This window comes from Ceratotherium simum, chromosome 2, assembly GCF_057802395.1.
Source record: "Ceratotherium simum simum isolate JZ-2026a chromosome 2, ASM5780239v1, whole genome shotgun sequence".
In the NCBI taxonomy this organism is placed as follows: domain Eukaryota; kingdom Metazoa; phylum Chordata; class Mammalia; order Perissodactyla; family Rhinocerotidae; genus Ceratotherium; species Ceratotherium simum.
This window is the reverse complement of record NC_141901.1, coordinates 46,024,900-46,050,214: the sequence shown is the minus strand read 5'-3', so window position 1 is coordinate 46,050,214 and position 25,315 is coordinate 46,024,900. Positions and strand designations below refer to the sequence as shown.

At 40.2% G+C, this 25,315-nt stretch overlaps 1 protein-coding gene across 5 annotated transcripts in view; it reads right to left on the bottom strand.

Annotated features, from left to right (window-relative positions):
• The window catches only part of OTUD7B (OTU deubiquitinase 7B), a 51,408-nt gene extending 27,172 nt beyond the window's left edge, over window positions 1-24,236 (bottom strand). The window contains exons 1-2 of one of the 5 annotated variants that reach the window (XM_014791750.2): window positions 23,949-24,090; window positions 8,587-8,789 (exon numbers count right to left, since the gene is read on the bottom strand). The gene's annotated coding sequence lies outside the window, so the exon portion shown is untranslated. The other 4 variants (XM_087444070.1, XM_087444075.1, XM_087444065.1 and 1 more) reach the window with 4 other exon arrangements.
• Window positions 24,237-25,315: the final 1,079 nt, after the last annotated feature.

Genomic DNA, 25,315 nt, shown 5'->3' with positions numbered 1-25,315 from the left:
GCCCTCAGCTGCTGGCTGCTATTCTTCTCTTCCCTGCAAAACTCCTTAAAATAGACTACATTCACTGATGCGACTTTCTCACCTTATGTTCAGTCCTCAACCTACCAAAATGGACTTCTATAGAAGGAGAACGGCACTGACTTATAGATAAGATCATTACAGTCCTCCTTACTGCCTATCTAAAGTGATCTCTTTGTAGCATTTAGTGACCAGCATACTTAGTGACCACTCTTCCTGCCTCTCTGGCTCTGCGTCTTCGTCACCTTTGTGGACTCCTCTTCCTGTTCCAGCACCAGCAGTTAGTGTACCCACAATTCTAACCTCAGGCCTTCCATCTTCTCATTTTATATCATCTCCATGACAAACTTCAGTCACGCCCCTGAGCACCAAATGCTGATGACTCCAAATGTATTCGCAGACCCAGACTCTTTCCGCCTGACCTGGGAATCCCACAGGCACTTCAAACAGCACATAAAAAACGAGAGCTCATTCTCTCATCTCTGTCCCCTACCCTCTCAAACTATTCTTCTTCCAGTATTGCCTATTGTAGCAAATGGTACCATCACCCCCCACCAATCACCCAAGCCACAAGCCTGGGGGCCACCCTAGACTTCTCTCTTGTTTTTTCTTCACTCACAAATAGCCCTTCACTAAGTTTTACTAATTTTACTTTAAAAATTTCTCAAATCCATCCAACACCTTCCACGGGATACATCTTTTTTATTCTCTCTCAGGTTACCATAACCTGGACCCCAGGAAATACTTTCCTAATTTCTCCACAAGCAACCTCCAGCAAGTGGTTGCTTGTGGAGGCTGATCAACCAAAAATGAAAATATGATAGTATTCTATCCCACTGCTCTAAATTCTTCAATGGATCCTCAATGACTAAAGCTTAAGATCCAAATTCCTATACATGACAAACAAGGCCCTTCATACTCGGCTCTACCTAACTCTCCGGCCTTATTTACCTCCCATCATTCCCCTTCTGGTACTGTAGTTCCCCAAGTACACTATGTGCTTCAAATTTCAGTCCCTTTGCACATATTGTTCCCTCTGCCTGGAGTGACTCCTGGTTTAGCAAGTGAATTCTTATCTCTTCTTTAAGACTAAGCTGTGTACTACCTCATTTGCAAAACCTTCTCTGGCTTCCCCAGTTAAACTGCCTACTTCCTCCTTGATGTTACACATTGTACTCTACTTCGATCATATTATTTATCACATTGCACAGTGTTTGTGTTTATTTTACATGTTTGTCTCCCCACTAAACCATGATCAATTTGAGGGCAGGAATCTTGTCTTGTTCATCCTGTATCCTTAGCATCCAAGCACCTGGTAGGTACTCAGTTTTTGTTCAGATGCACTGACTTGTATTTGTACAGTACCCCACTACACACACACACAAAACAGTATTGTTGATAATCAGATAATCAGTGTTGTAAACAGGTAAGTCTAAGACAGTGGCTCATCTCAAAGACATTTGCTTAAGATTGCTATATGACCTTATTTGCAACAGATTTCTCTCCCTAAACATTGTTTAACTCAGACTAATATTAAAATCAGTCTGCATGCTCTGAGTGCCCAACTACTTAGTAACAGAGAAAAATGACTCAAAATTAAATACTGATTGTAGATAACAGAGCTACGTTAAAATGCCTGAGAAACTACTGACCTTACATTCTCTCGTCTACAATATCCCCCAAAGCATCCACATTCTCACACTATACCCACTCTCCTGGTTCCACTGATGCATTACAGCTGTGTCTGAGTACGCTCCAATTCCTCCCACAACTCATTGGAAAACCACAACATTCAAGACTGTCAAGAATTTTCAAAGGTCAGAGACTCCTCCATGTCTATGATGTCACTCCCAAGGAATCCAGACAGGGAGAAAGAGGAGGAACAGAAAACCTTAGAAATTTCACACAATTCTTGATTAGGTGGGAGGGAGAGATGAAAGACTATCTTGGCAGATTGTTTTCAGTTAATATGAGTCCTTCCAAGTGAAAGAAACAAAATAAAAACTTCTTAGAAAAAAGAGAATATGACCAAATTCCATACTAAAGAGACTTATGTATCACTAAATGTTACAACTCAGAGATAAAAAGATGGGTCTAAAGTGAAGAAATGAAGTGAAAAGAAGTAATATGTGTTAAAGCTTAAGACATTATTTCATTTAAACTTCCAAACAACTCGAAGAGGTTTGTTTGTATTGTTAACCCCATATTATAAACGAAGACACTAAAGCTCACAAAGGTTAGGTAATCTACCCAAGGTTACATAAGTAAAAAATGGTAGACCCAAGATTTTTATGAACTCAGCCTGACTCCTGAGACCAGACACTTGCACCATACCACACTTAGTCCAGGGAGGAGGACGGAGAAACACGGGCATTCACCCTCACTGCTTCAACTCCTTTCAACTTCACGCTGAGAGAGAGAATTGGCTCTGGATTCAGACAGACCTACATTCAAATCCCCAGTCTACTACTAAGGGCTGTATAATCGTGGGTAAATAATACAACCACTGCCTCCGTTTCTTCATGTATAAAATGGGGAAAATATCTGCATTTCAGACCTCTTGTTAGGATTAAATAACTTAAGATATGAAAGGCTTTAGCGCAGCGCCTAGCACACAATAAGTCCTCAAAAAATGTCCATTGCTTTCTTTCTGCCTAACTCCACCCTCACACCCCCCCTCCACTCCCCCCGCCCCACCCCACCCCCCGCCACCTCCCTCCACTGGTGCCCAACACAGCCCCTGTAATTTTGCTTCAAAACCTCCCTCTATTCCTCCCAATCAAACCCTCCAGTCCTACACCCATTTCCAGGCACAGTCTTAACACATACACACAGTACCCAGTCTACCAGTCCCATTCCAGTGTCTTTCAACTCCTTGGGCCTTCCAGAAAATGTCATAAAGAGGCTTCCTTAGTTGTACCTTCTACCAGATAGTCCCTCAAAAATATCAGCAAAAGAAAAATGTCTGTCCTCTCCTAGATGTACAGGCACAGCTAAATACCTCATTCATTCCCAAATCTCTAGGAGGAACAATTTCACACATATTTACTGAAATCCTAATGTTTTAATCTACCAGTCCTACCTCTCCACCTTTACCCCTTACTACTCTCTTCATTCCAGATTCAAAGATTTTATAACATTCTCTTAACCTCATGCATGTTGTCTATTTTTTGGATTATTGGAAGGAAATGTTTACATCTCCTCCTATTCACCCTACACAATTCTGGGTTGTTTTCTACCTCCATTACAGCATATAATCAAGGAATATCTACTTTCTCTCCCTAAGTCAAACTTAAGAGGAAAAAAAACTCAACCCAATCATATAATTTGCCACTCCCAAAACAATTTATTAGTTTACCATATGCTATTGTGATACACACCAGTAAGGACTCAAGAATTAGCCCCATGGCTTCATCACTACCACTGGTATGTATTATGTGTCAGAAAAAGATTTAACTATTTTTTCAGGAGTTTCTAGTTTTTTCTAATCAGGCCTACAAAAGGTAAAACAAATCTCCAAGAGACAAATCCCATTAACAGTCAAATGCTAATATAAAGATCAGGGAGCACTGCACAGAGAACTCCTTTGTGAACTGGCATTTGTCTTTTCAGTGCTACTGACAAAAGACTCCTTGGATTATAGTTATTTGGGAAATTTAATAATTTGGAAGGCTTGTACAATGGAAGTGACCTTCGGAAAAATAAGGGTGGAGAGCGTCATAGAGAAAGTCTGTTATTATAATATTGGCACAACAACAGTAACTTGAATAGAAACAGAAATCATGTTAATGTTTATTTTTTTTAGATCCAGGCTAGTATATTTGCCACTCACAATGAGCTTTTTTTTTTTTTTTTTTTTTTTTATTTTTTATTTTTTCCCCCCAAAGCCACAGTAGATAGTTGTATGTCATAGCTGCACATCCTTCTAGTTGCTGTATGTGGACGCGGCCTCAGGATGGAGGGAGAAGTGGTGCCTCGATGCGCACCCGGGATCCGAACCCAGGCCACCAGCATTGCAGCGCGCGCACTTAACCACCAAGCCACAGGGCCGGCCCTCACAATGAGCTTTTTCTTCTTCCTTTCAGCTAGGGCCAAGGACAGTCCAAGGATTGGGTTCTCAATAAATTCAACTTTTAAAAGAATAGCCTATAAAAACAAAAGTTCTACTTGAGCCCTTAAAGATTCAGATTACTGAACTTTTGACATGAGAAAAAAAGTAAATACTACAAATCAACAGAGGCTAGTCTAATAGCAAAACACACTATTACTCTAGAATCAACTCTCAAACACTCAATAGCTGACAACCTTCTCTCCACTTCTTGATTCCTAGCTGTTGGTCATTTCACTGTCAATTACAGAACTTCCATTCAAGGTGAGAGATAGCAGAAGGAAAAAAATTCCAATTACTGTACTATCTATAATTAGTTATCCACAGGAAATTAACTCACTTTATAAATTTCTTCTGGTAAATTAACTTTCTTCAGCATACAACTACTAATTTTTTTAAAAGCCTCGAACAAGAAAAAGAAATTTGCCTTTTACAAAATTATATAATTCAGTTCAAAGAAAGATACTTTTTCTTAGTATTATTATTTTTTAAATTCTCCGTCTTCAAGTTCCACAGTTCCATCTTTCCTGGCCATATCTAAACCTCATTTGAATTCCTACAGGCCCAGCATGTGAAACATTTCCTGGCACTTGCTGTTATCATATACTGCCTTGTAATATTAGTTGGCCTTCTTAATACTCACATCTTATCTCTTCAATTTGACTATTAGTCATTCATTCAAAATTTACCAAGCTGGGTCCACCACATACCAGGCACTGCCCTAGGGTCTGGGGATACAAATGAAGAAGAGAAGCCACAGTCACACCTTCAAGGCACTCCAGTCTGGCGGGAGAAATCTAAACATGTTATTAGTGCCCAATGGGGTAACAAGAGGTATAAGGAGCAAGCAGTTTACCTGAATGAGTTAGAGAAGTTTCTCAAACTGAGTCTTTAGGATGTGTAAGAGCTCATCAGGCTGGAGGACAAGATACACTCTAGATAGAATTAAGATCCTTGAGGTTGGCACCTTTCTTTTATACTTTTAAAAATTCTAAACAGGCCTAACAAATTGCTTGGTACATAGTTGATGCCTAAAAAATATCTGTGGTTCTAAATTAGTCATGCTAGTCCACGTGTGTGGATAATTGAAGCTAATCTATACCTAAAATAGGCTTGCGAATTATTTACTGGTTTTTTGTGGGGTTTTTTTGTGAGGAAGATCAGCCCTGAGCTAACACCCATGCCAATCCTCCTCTTTTTGCTGAGGAAGACCAGCCCTGAGCTAACACCCATGCCAATCCTCCTCTTTTTGCTGAGGAAGACCAGCCCTGAGCTAACATCCATTGCCAATCCTCCTCCTTTTTTTCCCTTTTTCTCCCCAAAGCCCCAGTAGATAGTTGTATGTCGTAGTTGCACATCCTGCTAGTTGCTGTATGTGGGACGAGACCTCAGCACGGCCGGACAAGCAGTGCGTCAGTGCGTGGCCGGAATCCGAACCGGGGCTGCCAGTAGCGGAGTGCGAGCACTTAACCGCTAAGCCACGGGGCCAGCTCCTATTTACTGGTTTCAAATGTCATCATGCACCCCATAGATCCATATAATCAAGGTCTACATGAACAAATATATTTGTATAGCTGTCTGTTCACCTAAGAATAGCTTCTCTTTTGCTGTAATTTTTTGTTTTTAAAGCATTTTCACAAATATAGCCTCATTTAATAAAAATTTTAAAAATTAAATACTCTGAGATTTTTAATCCCCTCTTTTCTTATGGAAAACACATACACACAGAGAAGCTTACAAACTTAAATGACACCCAGATAGCAAGGAGCTTGGACCTAGGTATTCTAAATCTGAATACAGGATTCATATCAGTTCTCCAGTGATTTATTATTTTTTTTTATAATTTTTTTTATAATTTTATTTATTTTTCCCCCCAAAGCCCCAGTAGATAGTTGTATGTCATAGCTGCACATCCTTCTAGTTGCTGTATGTGGGACGCGGCCTCAGCATGGCTGGAGAAGTGGTGCGTCGGTGCGCGCCCGGGATCCGAACCTGGCCCCGAACCCAGGCCTCCAGCAGCGGAACGCGCACACTTAACCGCTAAGCCACAGGGCCGGCCCCTCTCCAGGGCTTTAGAGCTAACTCAAATCAGTCTAGCCATGCAAACTTCACAGGGTAAGGAACTCTTTAATATTTTGCTTTTAAAAATACTATGTTCATCCACACTGTCTACTAGCTACCACCATCCTCCCCACCCGCCACCAACCCCACCAATACACACATAATTCTTTTCCAGGTCGGAGTTAAGAAGCAGAAACTCCAACCAAGGGTACCCTGAGCATTATTTGGGTCTATTTCATTTGTATAGGTTGCGCCTTTTGTGGTAATAATTTTTCTTTTTAAACGCAACCAAGCCTCTTATATTTATGCACATAAAATTAGTTACGAGCATATAATACAATCTGGCAGTTCTAGTCCACCTGGGAATAAAGACTATACACTTCTATTATTTACATAATTAACACTTCAAATTTGGGTCTTATGTGGAAGAAGCCTGATGATAAGGTACAGAAAGTCAGTCTATTTTCCTCGTTTGGCACTTCAGAATTATGGACTTCAGAACTAGGATATCAGAGATCATTTCATTCCATACCCTCAAGTTATAGATGAGACCACGAGAACCAGGTGAGTGAGATTAAGTGACTTGCCCAAAGTCACAGAGCTAACTAGTGATAAAACTGTGTACTATATAGGACATAAATCTGTTGACTCCCATTCCAGTAATCTTTACTTGACTTTACATATGCCAATAACTTTCAATTTTCCATGTGATCCACTTTGTGGATTTGTCTATGAAAATTTCCTTTCCTCCTGCCACCCAGCTAAATCTCTTACTTGTACAGATGTGTACCAAAGAAAATGATGCATACTTGGAAATTTAATAGCTTAAGTAAACCATATTAAGGAAGGAAAATCATCTATAAAGAAAATCATGAAGGCACACTAAAATCAATTCATCACTTTGTTTTGCTCGTTACGACTAGAGAGATAAACTGGATTTGAAAAGATTCTTCTAGCATTATATTCCTAAGGGCTGAAGTCTTGTAGCCAGAGGGTAGGATATAATTATGTGTGACATGGGGATAGATATTTCTTTCTCTTTTCTATTGATAGTTTGAAGCTATAATATACTTCTCATATGCTATTAAGAAATCACAGCAGGGCCAGCCCCGTGGCTTAGCGGTTAGGTGAACGCGCTCTGCTGCTGGCGGCCCTGGTTCGGATCCCGGGTGCGAACCGACGCACCGCTTCCCCGGCCATGCTGATGCCGCATCCCATATACAGCAACCAGAAGGATGTGCAGCTATGACAAACAACTATCTACTGGAGCTTTGGGGGAAAAAAATAAATAAATAAAATTAAAAAAAAAAAAAAAGAGAGAAATCACAGCAATAACTAAATTTTTTACAGGATAAAATATAAAATAAAAACCAAGAGAGAAATAAAGCACCAAGTTTTTTGTTTTTTGTTTTTTTGTGTGTGAGGAAGATCAGCCCTGAGCTAACATCCATGCTAATCCTCTTCTTTTTGCTGAGGAAGACCGGCTCTGAGCTAACATCTATTGCCAATCCTCCTCCTTTTTTTTCACCCCCCAAAGCCACAGTAGATAGTTGTATGTCATAGCTGCACATCCTTCTAGTTGCTGTATGTGGGACGCGGCCTCAGCATGGCTGGAGAAGCAGTGCGTCGGTGCGCGCCCAGGATCCGAACCTGGGCCGCCGGTAGCGGAGCGCTCGCACTTAACCGCTAAGCCACGGGGTGGCCCAAGCACCAACTTTTAGCATACTACTTCTCCTTATCCAAAAGTGTAAAATGCCTGGAAGCATCAAAGCAATCACTTGCCTCACATTCACATTTATTCATGTTTATTTGCGGCAAAGCTACATTTCTTCTTCCTCTTAGGAAGGGCTGCCATCAGCACAGTAGCACCCAGTCACTGCAATTCCCTCCTAAAGAAAACCTTAACCTCCTGACAATCATTCAAGAAGCACTTATTAAGGACCCACTCTGTGCCAGGCAGTCTGCTAAGTGAAGCGGATGCATCAACCAATAAGTGATCATCCCTGCTTTCCAGAAGTTCATCTAACGGGCTAGTTCCAGAGAAAACCCCAGGACAGGTATCAGGTAATGTCCTTTATTCAACAAACATTTACTGAGTGTCAGGCACCAGGGACAGAAAAAGATAAAGAGGAAATTTTAAAAAGTAAGTGGTCTTTTCAAAATGTACTAAACAACTTGCTCTTTTGGAGTATTAAAATTACATATTCTTCTCTAAGAATGCCAATCATCAGAAGCTGACTGTAAAGGCTTTTGATGATAACACCTAACCAAATATTATGGTCAAAGGCATTGTTTCCTTAATCTTACTACTTTGGGAGGCCAGGAAGATACTGGCCTGACCAATACATTTTTTGTTATTCATTATAAGATCCATATTACAGGAATGTGATTGATCTTACCAACAAACTGAGATGAGTTGTTTCCTATGCAGACAGATGCTTCCAGTAGGATGTACTATAAGCCTCTAAAGTCAAACATATGACCAATCCTGTTAAACTTTCTTGCCACCATAGAGTACATCAAAGTAGTGTAGGCAAGCCTTCACAATGACGTAGCACCAGGCCAGGTTTTCAGGGTGACAGATCTCTGCTTTTCCTTCTCCCTTCCACAAAAAGTACAAAAGGTATCAATTAGTACACAAGTCATCTGGTAAATACCCCACTGTCCTCTGAGTTTTTTTCCTTGAAATAAATTCAGGAAACCAATCCTTGGAAGAATGAGTCCTATCTCATTAATATTTTTAATATTATTATTGGTAGTGGTGGTGATAGCAACTGCTAGCTTTGCAGTTCACAAAATACTTTCAAATGTATTATCTCATTCACTGAAAAAAATGGAGAGGGGATAAAAGGAAACATCATAGGCAACTATCTCAAATATCAAAAACCAAACCCAGTTTAACTGGAAATGAAAAGCAAGTATTTTCAATTCTACCAAAAGGTCATAAAGTGACTTCTATAAAAAAAAGCATAGGATTGACTCTAGCAAAGCAAAATCACAAATTTCCCCTTAAATTAGGCTATTAAATGCTAGGCCTAATTGACTCGATTTGTAAATGTTAAGATCTTAGTCTCAGCAAGAATCTGATATTATAAATCTTTGTTACTCCAATCGCTTTCCCAATGCTTCACCCACAGTTAAAGCCTTAATAAGGAATACTTACTGATGAGAAAGCTGCCCTAGAAAGACAAACTGACATGACAACACTCAGCATTCAAGTACCTTTTTAAGATTTAACTACCATTTATTGTGCACCAGTCAAGTACCAAGCACTGGGTTAGACAGAGCCACATAAATCATCTCATTAACCTCATGAGCCATGCCCAGATACTCCTGGTTCCCCAATACTAAAATGACTGGATCCCAACACTAAATAGTTCTAACACTTAAAATCCTGATCCTACCTAATTAACCCCTAGAACTCAACTGGAACTCAATTCCTACTGGAACTCAGCTCCTCACTCTCTCTCAGTCTTAAGCATTTTTTAAAGCTTTCTACTAGGTACTGTTCACAAAAAAAAAAAAAAAAAACTTGTGCCTGTTTTTACGCTCCTAACTCCAGAATAAATAGCACTCATCTCAGATATGGCATATATCATAACGGCATAATCTAAAAACAAGTACTCTCTTGGATCACACTAGCTAAAGAATAAACCCAGAATGCTAATAAAATTGAATTTCAGCTGGGCAGAGGACATTGGATTTTAAGTCTTCCCAACCTTGAGACTATTTTCTAGTCCTCTGAATACAGAAAGCCTTGTCTATTTGAGTTAACTGCAGAAGGCAAGTTTGACCCAAGAGTCCCCACTCACATACTCATCAGAGAAAACTGAGGGAAAAAGAAAAAAGTATTCCAACTGGCATGACCACATTACAATGTTAACAACACATTACTCACCATTGTGCTACATGAAAGAACTTGCAAGTGGGCAAGGAATGTTCAGGAAGCCAAGAAAACAAACAAAACTCTCCCGGTCCTCAAAGCACAAACACATCCAAATGCCAAAGCAGGTCACACTCTCCAGTTTATACCCAGGTATGAGTGGGTGGAGAGGGAGTGGGAAGTGGGGAGGAAGAGAGGAAAAGCATTATTGGGCAGGTGTGCTTGTCAGCATCAAGGCAGATTTCTTTTTTGGATTTATCAAGAACCTTTTTAACAATGAAATACTGGGGGTTCCACCTATTTTTATACCTTGATTTATTTACATAATCACAGAGAACATGCAATATATGTAAATGGCAGCATAATGTAATAACATTCCCTGTGGAATCCATCAGATCCACATCTAATCCTGGCCCTGTCACTCTCTTGCTGTGCGACCTAGGGCAAGTTATTTAATTTCTCTGTGCCTCAGCAGGGACCTCATTTGATATTCACTGTGGTATACTCAGCACCTTAATGCCTAAATATTTTGGATAAATTAGTAAATATTTTACTAACACGGTAATAAATATTTTGGAAGAATTAATCTATAAATAAGTACAAGAATATCTATCTATCTTATGGAATTGTTATGAATATTAAATGAGGTGATATATAAAGCATTTAGTTTAACTGAGGGTAGGGTCTCACTATTAAAGTTTTCTTCCTTTACTCCCCAGCCAGGTCACAAGTTAGAAGAGAAGAGTCATGGCAAGGATTAGGATGGGATAAGAGTTGCAGAAGCCAAGCACCAGAAGATGTTTACTACCAAGGACCTAGTCATAAAATCCAGGAATATTTAATCTTGGCAGATGAAATTCAATAACAGTGCCAGACCCTTAGAGTAGGCACATAATAAATGTTAGTTGATCCAGAAAGTACTATTTTGAATCTTCAGGTATCTGTTACCAGAGAGATAATAGCCTGGCAGAAAAGGAAAAGAAAAGAAAAACAATGGGAGGTGAGACTGAGTTGCATCTTAAATATATCCGACTACATATTTAAAAACAAAATATAAAGGATTTTTTAAGAGACTATTCAATTCTCTAAAATCTTCCCATTAACAAAAATACTCTATTGATTCACAGTATTTACTCGCCTTTTTAGGTAATAAGATCTCTGTAAGTAAACTGTTCTCAAACTGCTGACAGGGTAAATAAGCTTGAAAGATGTGGGTCCAAAGCTCCCCTCCTCCCTTTACTCCAGAAAGACTAACAGGGCTTTTGAGGCTACTTCACCTACAGCTTGTAACAAAAGCAATCTATCCACATGCAGGGGGAAGGACTATTTCATCTTCAAAACTGGGGGTCAAAGAGTACATTCAATTAAAACCAAAATCTGAAGGAATCTTTTTCCTTGACTATGAAGAATCGAATTTCAGAAGAAAATAGCTCTAAGAAAGCCAGGTCACTGTTGCATCATGAGCCTGACAGACAGAAGAATAAACATTTAGTGACTAAATATAAGGAAAACCTATGCAGAACTGAAAACAGCTTGTGGTTAAACCTCATCATAATGTGGTCTTCAACTTCCCATTTCACTTCCCAGGCATCTGCTGTTTTTAACCACTTGACCCATCTCCTCTTAAGCAATATGATATAGTAGAAAGAGCATTGAAGAACAGTCAAAAGAATAGGCTCTACACCAAGTTCTACTACTTACGAGGCATGCAAACTTGAACCAGTCACTTAAACTCTCTGTAATCCGTATTAACTGAGAATGTTGGGCTAGACTCAGTGCTCTGTGAAGGGTTACAGCACGGTATCCCTCTGGGAGCAGATGCATCAGAAACCAACCAAACCCAGCTCCCCTACTGCTATAACCCAGACTGAAATCACATGCATTGCTCTTATTTATCCCTTTCCCACAAAAGCAGTTACCAAATTCTACTTATTTTTCTTTAAATCACTCGAATCTCTCCTCTTTCGCCATTCCCATCACCCCCATAGAGACTCCCTTCCCAGGACTATTGTTAACAGTCCTCTAACTGGTATCCCTTCCCCCATTTTACACCATACGGTTGAATCAATTTTCCTAAAATACTAATTTACACATACAGTTCTCTGCTCAGGGATTTTTCACTACAAAGATAAACCAAACTCCGCTGCCTGAGATTTAAAGCGCTCTCCAACTTTCTTCATCTCATTGCTCTCCTAGGTGAAACACTATGTGACGAACTGTCTACTTGTCCTGCTCCCAAAACAAGGGGGGCTCAGCTCGCTGTTCTCCTGCCTTAATGTTTCCCCTCTATGCTTACTGGGTCTTCTCTCTTCTCTAAGGTCTAGATTATCTTAAGGGTAAGACTTTTTCCCTACCCACTCCCTCTAAACTTTTATATAACTCTATATACCGTACTACTCACTTGACACTATTTATCTTTTTATGCAAATATTCAGTCTTCATAACTAATTATTAGTTGATGACTTTAACTCTTTCTATACCTGAGGCCTAACTTTTCAGAGGGCAGATATCCAATAGAATGATTGTTGTTGATGGTAACCACTATTTGGACAAGTCATTTAAATTTTCTCGGCCTCATTTTCCTCACTTAGAAAATGATGACAATATGTAAATTTCCTTTCAGTTCTAAAACGCTATATGATGGTAAATATACTACTACACAGCCTGTATTTGTTTCTCACATTTCTTTTCTTCTCTACATGTATTTATATATATATAACTATGTTCTATTTAACCCAGAATGTAAATTCCCAAGGGGCCAATTCTTCTACTACTTGTTTAGTTTATTTACTAGGTGACACTTCCTTGGCATCTCCTTCGAGCATCTTGTCCAAATTCCAGCACACAGCAGGTGTTCAGTAGAAAGGAATTTATAGTCTCAACCAGGCAGCAAACATCAAGGGAAAGTTGTGTAAATGATTTTTTTCATCTTAATTTCCATAATGAACTAGTACATTATAAAAAATTACAAGACAATGTGAGAGGGAAGGAATTCAATGTTGTTAAAATGAGAGGTCACCTTGTGCCAAATAGCCAGGAATTTATTTTAGGCAACCAAAGCTAGGATACAGCAAATCTTAAGTCTAACTCTCAAATTCTATTTTCAGAATTCTGATGAGTATGGGAAGTCTCTATCCCTGCTCAGTAAACAGGGACCAAGTATTCTTCATGGCAGATAATCTTGTCCTTAATATTGATGGAAATTTTCAGAACATGAATAGTCTAAAACTCAGCCAGGTGAGCTCCCAGTTCACAGAAGATGAAAGCAAATACTCACAAAGGGACTCATAAGAGCAGGCAAGTTTTTAAAACAGATGAGAACTTGCTGTCTAAAATATTTTTGTTAGCAGCATTATATTTTCCCATTGTCTTGCCTCAATTCCTCACATGGGACTATCTTCATGTAACTATCAAGACTTACTAACACTAAAGCCTCAGAGGAATTCTCTTCTTTTCCTTTGATGTCAGTTATTAATGATTCAAAAGGCACTAGTAGACCAACTCATTTAAAATGACCCTGACTTTTCAAAGAAGAACTATTTTAGGAAACAAAACTGATACTTCCAAAGCTGAAGTCTATATATGATGTTTTCCAAGTAGGTATGCAGCCTGGATACAACTTTGATATAGTTAAGGTATACGGTTTATAAAGGATTCTAAGCCAGGTTTTGAAGGATGAGAGAGAAAACAGAACCTCTTTAGATGTTTATACCTATCCCCTTTTTTCCATTCTATTCCTCAATCCTATTCCGTAATATCTGCTAACTCCTACTACCTACTCTGTTTCTTTGCTCTTTCCCCTGATTTCTGCATCTCCCTCCCCCCTCATCCTAAGAACTGTTTGGGGAACCACAGGTAAGAGTCTGGTGCAGGAGCCAGGGCTCTTGCCCTCTTCCCTGTTAAGTCTCCAAATAAAATCAAGGGGCACAGGCAATTTTCTCTTCCATGGTTTTCCCCATCACCAGATCTCCCTTATTAAGACTAGAGAGGAGACATGTAGGTGGCAGGAAAGGGTGGGGGGAGTCATTTACTCAAAGGAACTGTAAGCTCATTAAAGCCAACTTGATCAATTACATGTAGCTATTGACAGCAAAAGTTTTCATCTCAGGCTTATTTCCCAGACCATGCTCTGGCCTACAACCCTCACACACTCCCCACAACCTTCCCAAATATACTAGGTATGTGCTGAGAAATAAAAATGTTTTATCAAAAACTTGAGCTAAAGATAACTACAAGAGAAAATCAGTTGCAAATTAAAGGTCAGAAATGCATTTTAGAATTATAAATGGACTTGGGATTACCTACTTCAAAAAGATCCATGATAATATCTTTAGAATCCCCAAGGGGAAATCAAGACCTGACATATTAGGTGTAACCATACAAAATTGCTGATACTTGACTGCTTTCACCTGCAAAATTGCAATTTCATATAGTTCAACTTAATACTTAATTTCTTCTTGGCGGGTGAGGGAAGAGCTTCTGTGAGGCCAAAACGATGTTATACTGGGACTATACGTTCCAGAATTAAACGCTTCAAAATATTCTGCTGAGATACAATCTAGTCTCATCAATAAAAAAGGAAGGTGTCATCAAAAATATATGTACATATGTATGTACAAATGTGTATATTAAGCTTTTTTCTTTAGGGGCCAAAGAATTCCTGGTTCTCAACAGTGTTTATTAAGTGAATAGATTGGCTGCTTTTTGTCAATGCCAATATCCCATCTCCAGTGAAGGTGTCAAGACCTTGATGACAAGAGCAGAATTTGATAGCTAGTGAAATGAGTCCGGCCACAGGAGCACACTGACTCAAAGGCCATCAGGATCAATTCCCAGGAGTTTTCTCATCGGGATGATATCACCGATCAATTCCCATTTCATTTCTCAGGGAATGTCTGTTCTCATCTCCTGCAGGAAGTTACTCTTGACTGCTCTTACCGTTTATATGCATTTTTATATAATTTTCAGTGCTGATTGTTTTTTATAAGCTTTATTTTTTATGGGAGCCACTATAATGCTCATAATTAAACTAAGTTCACCAACACAAAGGATTGTCTTCATTTTCTTATTCGTTAATTAACCATTTAGTCACTAATAGTTACTCAATGCCTACTATGTATAAGTTACTGTGGCAAGCCCCAAGAAGGATACAAAGACAAAACAGACTACTTATCTGCCTTTCAAGGCGCTTACAGTGTAGTAGAAGAGGCATGCCAAGGGCACAAATGAACTAAAATACAGGAATATACAACTACCACCAGACAAGTACCAATAAAATGAGAGGTTTCAGAAGTGGGAAAGATCATAACCTGTTGGAGAAAAAAAAAAACTCAGGAAAGTTTTCATGGAAGATGTGGTTTAAACGGGGACTTTGATGAGTAGGATTTTTTAACAGGGCAAGCCGGCGGGGCAACAGAGGAAACAGGCTTAAAGATTAGGTGATTAAATGAACTAGATCTACATGTAGATATATCTGAAAAACAATGCTGAGAGAAAAAGTTGCAAAAGGATATATACAGTATGATTCTATATATGTAAGATTTCAAAACAAAACTGTATGTCGTTTGTGCATACATAATATGTAAAAAAAAAAAAAAAAGTATAAAACATGAAATGGAATGATACATACCAATTCGGGCCAGTAGTCATTTCCCAAGAAAGACAAAGGGGGAAAGGATGCAGAGTAAGACTTCAGCATTTTATATCTTAAAGAAAGCGAGAGATCCAAAACAAATACAACAAAATGTTAACATCCATTAAATCTGGGTTGTGGGCTCAAAATGGTGTTAGGGTTCTTTCCCTGAAATTGTCTCAATATTTAAAATACCTCATTATTCAAAATTTTTAAATTAAGAAAGGGCCAGGTGCCTGGAAGAATAGTGGAGTCAGTACCACAAAAATAGTCAGGAGCAGGATGGTTCCCCTAAACTTTAAGGGAACATTTGATTAGTTCAGTTTTAGACTGAAGAAGATCCTTCATATCCCTCACATAAAGAGGCATGGAGGCTGACAAATACAGAAAAGAAGGAAGTTTTATTGCCATCCTAAATGGGATATCTGAGGGGAGTGAGAACCACCTTCCCACATAACATAAATGCCAGTGTAATCAAGTCATCTCCCCCAAAACAAAGCCAAGGAAACTTCCAGTTACATAGGAATTCAGATAAAGACTCACTGTGAGTAGCTATTCTGTGCTTCTTCTCTCCCCTCTCCTCCCCAAACACTCACAAACAAAAACAAAATGTACCCTTGCCCACTTGAGAAAGAATTAAGAATTGGCAGCTCTGCTAAAGTGGATAGTTTCCAAACCAAGGCCCTTCTCTGGAGAAGATGTTGACAGAGCCCAGAGAAAAGAGTAAAGAAATCACAGCTCAGTTCTGAGGAAGACATATCAACGGAAGGTATCCATCCTTCCACATCCCTTTGTGTCCCAACTTTACCCAGGGGAATATAAAGACCTCTAAGATGTCCTCTATCCTGTTCTTCTGCTCTTCTCTAGCAAAAATGACTAAAACAAAACATCCAAACTCTCACTTAGCACTTTAAACCCAATTTCCCTTCACAAAAATCCAGTGAAATTAAAAACACATGGAAGATTTAGAATCCAAGTATAATGACAAATCTTGTTTTTTTAGATACATATACTTTTTGTCAGTGCCCAATTTATCAGTCTATTTCTTTTACCAAAGTTTCATTGGCACAACTTAAATCTAAGTTTAAAAGAGAACAACTTGAAGGAAACTTAGCAGGAAAGACAAATACATCTGCACACTCAATAAAACAAGTACCTTGACATTCTTCTACATCTGAATCATTACAGCTGACTAACCCTAACATCGTATTCACTCCACTCCAGGGCACCCAACTGCCCCAGGTCAAAAGTCCCTATTCCTCGAGGTACTCTCACGGCAGATTTTCCTCAGCCACACCTGGGAAAACACCACTGTTCGCTTTGGACTGGTAAAAAGGACAATGGAATGGAATGACAGAAGTCCCTCTGTCTTCTAGAACGATGCAGTGTGGCAGAATGTAACAAATACTGGAGTGGGACTTGTGAGGGAATTAGAGAGGTAAACTAACATTTATTAATCACCTACCACATTACAGCCACTGAAGACTGAATTCCAGACCAAGCTATCACTAAACTACTTCTGTGATCCTGAGTAAATCTCAGATATTCCATGTGAAAATGAATAAGGGAGACTAAGAAAGCATAACAGTCCCTCTAGTTCTCTGATTCCATGATTCTACAAAAATGATCACTCAACAACAAATGTGTTATTGGTCAAGCATAATAAAGTTATTTAAAAAGCCTTTTGCTTTGTTCCTCTCCAATCCACCCTATACACCACTGACAAAATAATCTTTCTAGAACATGAAACTTACTCTATCACCCAATGCTTAAAAACTCTTAAATGGCTCCCTATTCACTGCAGTCCATGATCGGCCTTACCTACTTCTCCAGCCTCATCCCTGCCCTCCAACCCTGCCCTCCAACCCTGTCCTCCAGCTATAATAGTTACTTAAAAGTTACCTGAAGAAGTCTGGCTGTTTCATTCCTTTAAGCTTTTGTTCATGGTGTTTTCTCAACCCGGAGTGTACGTCTCCCTGTCATCTCCAGGGTATATCCTTAACTCATCTTTCAAGACTCAGCTCAACGGTCATCTCCTCTGGGAGGCACTTTCCAACCTCTGCATGTCCAAGGCAGACTTGACCTTTAGGCCCCCACTTTCCCCCTACATATTTCTACTGCAGCATCTATCACACTTCATTCCATCTACATATTTACACATTTGTCCCCTCCCACTAGACCCATAAACTCCTTGTAGGTAGGACCTTGTCTGACTCATCTGTTTCCTCAGTGCCTAAGACAGTGCTTACAAGATAAGAGACATTCAACGGATATTGGATGGAGTGGGGACCAGAGGAACAGAAAGCAGGAAAGGAGAAGTAAGAACTCAATTAAGATGGCCCAAAGAGTGGAGAATAGTTAGTATTTATCAGTACTGCTATCTTCGGCCTTCTGCTCTTTCCCTAAACTCTAGTCTTCAGAGAGCTTATTCATTCTCTTGGCTACAGTCACCACATCTATGCTGATGAACTGCAAAACCACACTTCCAGACGTATTCACCCCCTCTGACGCCAGCCTTAGGCTCATGTCTAACAACTGGAACAGCTTTCACTTGGACGTTTCATTGCCACCTTTAACTCAACACATCTCAAACTGAACTCATCATATTCCCCTAAAAAATGAGGGAACCTTCCTAACTTCTTCATCTCAGTCAATGTCTCAGAAACTCAGGCTTAAAATGTCATAGTCATACTTGATCACTCTCCTTCATCTTCCACATCCAGTCCTCACTGATTTCAATTCTTCCTGCACAATCTCTTTCTCACTCTTTCCTCTCCTTATCCCACCCTCCATAACTCTAGCTCACGGTTCATCTCCTCAGATGTCTCAGGCGCCAATCTCCCTTCCCTCAAAGCCAATCTGTTTCCTACTATCATCATATTATTATCCTAATCAAAAATTCTCAACGATTCACTATTTTCTATGATTTAAAATCTAACTGTACAACCCGGCTTTTAAGAACCCCTATAAACATGGCTCCAAACCAGCCTAACCTTCAGTTCACTACCACTCACTGCACTCAGGTCAGTTCACCACTGCCCCAGAACATCCCAGGTACAATCCTGTTTCCAGGCTTTTGCTTGATCCCTCTCAGCTCCAAAATGAAATGATTTTTTTATTTGCTTCATCTTCATCCCTTACACCTAATACAATTTTTATTTTTTAAGATCTGGAATAAGTTACAGTTCTTCTGTGACATCATTCATAACTACCTGACTACTCTTCTCCCAAAATACCTATGGTGTGAGGTCTGTTACTATGCAATTGCTAATATACTTTCACATTTCCAAATTTTATTTGTCTGGCATAATAGAGGCTCAATACATATTCATTCCTTCCTATTTCCCTTACGAATGGAGTATTGGACTGTAAATTCTTCAAGGGCACAAAACTGTCATTTTTCCTAGTCCTCCACAGCTCCTAGCATAGAACTAAACTCATAGCGGGTCACTAAAAATAACAGTTTAGTAATTTCTCCTATCCAAAACTATTTCTTAGAGCAGATAAGGCATAATCCTAAAAAACACAGTTGAAAATAATCCTGAACTAAACTGTATAAGTTAAGATTACTGACTTTTCCACCTCTGATTTCCAGCTCAGAAATACTACAATCTCCTGACTTAAGAAGTAAATAATAATCCTGTGCTCATGACATCACAAGCACATAGTTTGGTAGTGATTATGAGAAGGTGGGGGCTAAGCAGGGACGGAGGAAAGCAAGTCAACTGAGAGAACAAGGTTGGAAGAACAGCTGTGTGATTTTTGTTGTTTACTTCTTAAATGTGGACACTTCTCCCCATTCCTTTTTTTTTTTAATTGGCCATATTTTCAAACAAGTTTACTTGAGGAGGAAAAATGACAGATTTTCAGTAGAGCTGATATCTGGAAGAGCCTCTACAAAGCTCAAGTCCTTTGAAAAAGCCAGCTTAATCTTCATTGATGCAACATCACACAATAGGATTCCTCCAGATATTGTGAGTAAAGACTTATTCAGGCTGCCACACAGGCATCATATACCGACCACTCTTCAGCATAAGGCAGACAGCCTGAGAGGCCACACTGGACCCACACAGATGGTGAAAAGAAATTGGTCTTTATTAACATACTCAGTATAGTCCAGCCTTAATTACCCACTAACTGGATTATTCATTTTAGGGATTTCTGAGGCAAAATCTTTAACTCAAGATTGACTGTTCTTTGCCATCAGTATACTCTCCTCACCATCAGGTAATACAGACTTAAAAATGCAAATTCATTTCAACATCAGTATGGTCCCCAACACTAAAATAAATCTGGTTTAAAAATAATGCATTTTCAAACCAAGAAATTTCTCTATTAATCCTGAATTACCTAAACTAGTGCTCCCTACAACAAGAGAGATAACTGAAAGTTAAATGCACTTAAAACATGACACTATCCTTACCATAAACTCTTGAGAATCCAGGCATAGTCTTGAGATTTCCCCACACGTTGGTACAATGTGAGACAGGCAGAAGCAGAGCTCATCATAGTGAGTAAGGTGTGTGACTACAAAAACTACAAGGAATCTTATGTCTCCTGGCTGGTCCCTTTAGGCCAGAATGTACCGGTGCCTGCCTGACTCCTTGTCCCTAAGTTCCTGGACCAGAGGGCTCAATACTTCTCATTAAATCCATCCTTTGTTCAAGGACCTACAATGACTCTATTGACCCTTCCATCAACACCCAACAGAGTCTGGCCTCTGAGTCCCCTCCACCCTCTTGCCTGCTCTACCCATGACTTGACCAACCCACATTCTCTCCAGTCACTCTCATTTATTCCCCCCACAAACACAACTTAGTCATTCATACCATCATTGCACACTGTACATTCTATACTTTCTGCCCAGAAGATCTTTTCTTTTCTTTTACTCCTAACACAGAACAACTACTTCATTTACTTGAATGCTCACACATATTTTATAGATAAGGATGGAAAAGTAAATTGTCCAAGGCCACAGAGTAAAAAGTAGAACCAAGATTTGAACCAAGACCCATAACTCCATAGCCCATGCCTCTTGATGACTCTTACTTATCTATAGAGCCTCCTAAATCCATTTCAAATTTTACTAACTCAGAAATCTTCCCTAATTTATCTCATTCTTACTTTGTCAATTCAAGTTTTCTAGCCTTTACATGCTCCATTTGTAGCAAATTAAACTTGTTTTTGTTTATATGTTGTTTCCTAAACGTTAAAGCTTATAAAAATAGTTTGCCTTCCCATTTATATACCACTTTCCTCAACCCCACCTCTGTCCCAAGGGTAAGGGAACCTATCTTTACATCTTTTATATCTCCCAAAAGCCTGTCACTGGAGCTTGGAGACTGCTTTATTCACAGGAGTGTTCAATCAGTATTCAGCAAGGATTTCTTGCTTTAAAAAAAAAAAAAAACAACAACTCCCTTCAACTATCCTTCAACTCCCTTCTTCTATCACATTAAAAAAAATCAACTGAATTCAGCCATTCATGATAAAACCACCCTGTATCTACATTCTAGTCACACAGATTTTAATTATCTGAATCTATCAGGGGCTGTTGAGAAGATTCCACAGTCTGCCATTCCACAAGTCCTAAGTTCCTATAGGAAAAATGCTGCCGAAGTCACACTTAAAAGTATTGTTTCAAGATTTTTTCCTTGATGGGATGAATGTCTGGGGTAAGAAGAGAGGTGCCCCCTTACAGTGTCTTCTGTCAGCATCCTCAGCATGCTTGAGACATTCAGGAGCTCTAAAACTTTAACCAGCGGCACTCAGTGCCCCCATAACAATCTGAAAACTTATTTTTAATATTGAGTTATTCCATCATAATTCACTTGGTTACGTACATTGAATCTCAAAATTCCAAACAAAGCCTTCAGAGAACTGGGAATAATGGTGGGCTATTGGGCTGCCCTACACTTGTCTTGGGGTTTACTCAATTCCTTCAAGCCCCACCCCCAAAATAATATATGTAGTTCAACCAGGGGAAGTTGAATACAGATATAAATACAGAAATAACTAGAATTTACTAGATATCATCACTAATACTGGCACCAACCAACTCACAAATTAAAACAATTATTGATAGTCAACACACTCTGGGAGGGTATGTGTGATTTTTAAAAATTAGATTTTACCCTCCAAATTAAATTTTTTTTTCAAGAGGCATCCCAAAAGAAAGAGATTAAGGAACTAAAGCTTCAGGAAAATTTCCAAGTTGTTGGTGACATATCTCCACCAAAAGTCCAGCTAACAATTAGCATTCATTACTGGTCAGCCTGCCTTATACAAGTCAGCAGACAGCCTTTTCTTTGGTAAAGGTTTACTTTTTTTTTTTTCACAAGGCAGCCTGGCATTAAACGAAAAGGATAAGTCAAACGAGGCAACAACAGCAAAAAACTTAGTAATAGTTTGGGAACTACCTTCCTTCCATCCTCTTTCTGCTTGAATGTGCAATGTCCAATATCTGTTCAATTCTAAATTATTCATGTTAATGGATAATTATCAGCAGAAAGGTGCTGATAAACCAAAATGGAAAAAATTGAAAAATAATCTATTTCAGTTTTGGAATATCTTTTCAGCATATTTACCCTCTCAATTATTCCTAGCATGAGCTAATATTTGTATTCATTTGCAATCTCTAAGTACATAGTAACTGGCCACTTATTCAGGGAGGTGCCCGGAGGCACGCCAGGTAGCTAGTGGAAATTAGAACAGACTGGTATTCAGCTTCCAGATGAGCAACATCAATTTCATTTATTTTACAGTTCTGTTCAGCCTTCAAAATATCAATAGACTAGCTCAGCAGGTTGGTTACTAAACTTTAAAAGAACTGCTCAGAAAAACAATGAGGACAAAGAGTATAAGTGTTTGCCTATAATGTATTCATTTGTAAATTATGCAAAGCAAATGTTTAATTACAAGTCTGATTCTCCCTAGCCACTCAGCCTAAGTCCCTGCAGTCTTTTCCATCCCATCAGGAATGCAATCTCATTTACTAAGAAGGAAATTTTCTAACTGCTTTTTAAAGTTATATAGCATAGAAAACGTTTTTAAAAGATTTAGGATTAGCTGCCCTCTTGGACTAGCCTCACCACTACCTCCTCTCACCACTTTGTCCTTTCCCACTTTAGAAACAGGTTCTGAAAGACAAAGGGATCCAGTCTTCTCAAAGATCTAAATAGACAGTAAGAGAAGCCTAAGACTGAAAAATCACCAGCTTCTGATTTTCTAAACAGCATTTTATACACATACTTATAAAAGATGAGGAAACTACAAGTCAAAGTCCTGCTAATTCTTCCATTCACATTCATGAAAAGAAAACTCCCCGAAGAGTTTGCGGAGAATCTCTTACAGAAAATTTCACTAGTCAGCTTCTTTCAACTTAATTTTTATATCTGTATTGTGCCCGGAGGAGCCACCTAGACAGAGACGGACAGAGAGGGTGGGGGAGAGAGACACAGAGTGAGAAGGAGGGAGGGAGAGAGAGAGAGAGAGGGAAAGAGAGAGAGAGAAAGACTGACTCGCAGAGCGCTGGTCCTTGCGAGCCGACAAGCTAAAAATACGCCGGCCAGTAAACAAATCCCATTCCATCCCGACCGGAGCCACACCGTTAACCTAGTAATTATGAGAAGAGGAGTGAGATCACGCACCCCCGGCTTACTCATCATCAGCTTCTAAAGTTTCCATCGGCTCATGGCAACTTTTCTTTTTTCTAAAGTTCATAAGCCTGCCCACACACACACACACACACACACACACACACACACACACACTTCTTTTCGCTCCCTTCCTCCATTACTGGACGCACCTCAGTGTGGCTATCAATGGGGGAGAACAAGCTTGTTTTCATTTTACTTTTATATTGAGACTTCAAAATGAATTTTATCCTACTATGGGGATAGTAGCCTGCACTCCTAAACACCTTAAAACTCCACCATCCCTCCCCGAAAGTCTAGCTGACGAGAGGACCGTCCAAACTGCCCAGCACAGCTCGCGAAGGGAGGCCGGGAACGGGGGAGGGGGCCAGGGCCGCGGGGCGCAGGTGAAGGGGAGGAGTAACCGGGGAAGGCTGAGATGAAGCGAGAACAGGGCGAGAAGGGGGTCCCGGGAGAGGACGGCTCCGGGTGAAATACCATCAGAAAGGAGAAGGGGACAGTGGAGATCTGAGGGTCAGAGTTCGGGAGTCTGAAGAGGCGGGAGGGGCGGGAGCAGACGGGGGAGGGTGACAGGGCGGGGGGCTCCGTTACCCTCGCGGCTCCCGGGGCAAGGCCCTAGGCCGGGGCGGAGCGCGGGGCCCGGCCGCCTCTCCTCATTCCTCGGCTGTGACCCCGGGGTCCGGCCGGCCCCTCCCCCGACGACGATGGAGGCGGTGGCGGAGACTGCGACCGCGGCTGTTGGTCCGCACAGGATCAGGAGTCGGAGCCAGATGGGACTGATCGAGACTGGCCTCCCCCAGTGGCTTTTTGCCTGCTCCACACCCGGCCGCCACTCTGACTCCGGCTGCTGGTTCAGGATCGGTGGCTTTCGGCTGTCCGGCCGGAAACAAGCGCCAGTTTCCGGCCGGAGCGGGTTGGTGGTGACACCCAAGCCGCCCCCGGGCCTCCTCCCGCCCCGCCCCTCCCCGCCCGTAGCAGCCCCGCCCTTAGCGCCGCTCCCCTAGCTGCGGCCAATTTGACGCCTGCCCCGCGCGTGACCCCGTGTGTTCCTGGTCCGGGTTCCTAAAGCCCCTGGCCTGGAGAGTTCTTGAACCGAAGGTGGAGGGGTACAGGGTGGACTCTTGAGACTTTGAGATAGAGTCAGTTGGCTACAGCCCTTTGGGAAGAAGCAGAAAGAGGCGGGGTAGTTCTCGAAAGGTGAGAGGGATGAAAATACTTAGAATGAGACGACTGAAATTCTAGTTACTGTAGGCAATTATTCTGGACCGACCAGAGAAAAATTAACAATCCTTCCAAACCAGTCTCCACCCAGTTATGCGCTCTCCTTCCTTCACTCATGAAGTGAACATACCCTTCTCTATAAACACTCGATATTTATTTACATTATGATGATACCCTATTGACATATCTGCCTTAAGACTGTTAGCACAATCGAAAAAAGTTATGTAGTGCTTTTTTGGTAGTGCCTTTTAACAGCTTTACAGCATAATTCAATAAATATTTATTTAGTCCCTACTATGTGAAAGGCACTGTGCTCATTGATATTGGGGACACAAAAATGAACAAGACATAATTCCAGACATCAAGGTTCCTATACTTTAGTAAAATACACATACATATGTATGTATGTATATGATACATATATACATGTATGTATCATATGTATGTATATGATATATACATGTATGTATCATATGTATGATACATACATAAGGCAGAAGTCACGTATGTGGTATGTGAGTTGCAATGAGCTATGGCTATGAGAACATAAGCCTTGCCTGGCACAGAGCAGACCTTCTATATTTGTTGAATGAATAAATAAATATTAGGAGAATGTGGACTGTTTCAAGTAAGAAGAGCCATTTAATAAATACTCTTTATGACAAACACAAAATGGGGCCAGCCCCTGGTGACCAAAGAAATCCTAAATTTTGGGGCCGGCCTGGTGGCGCAAGCGG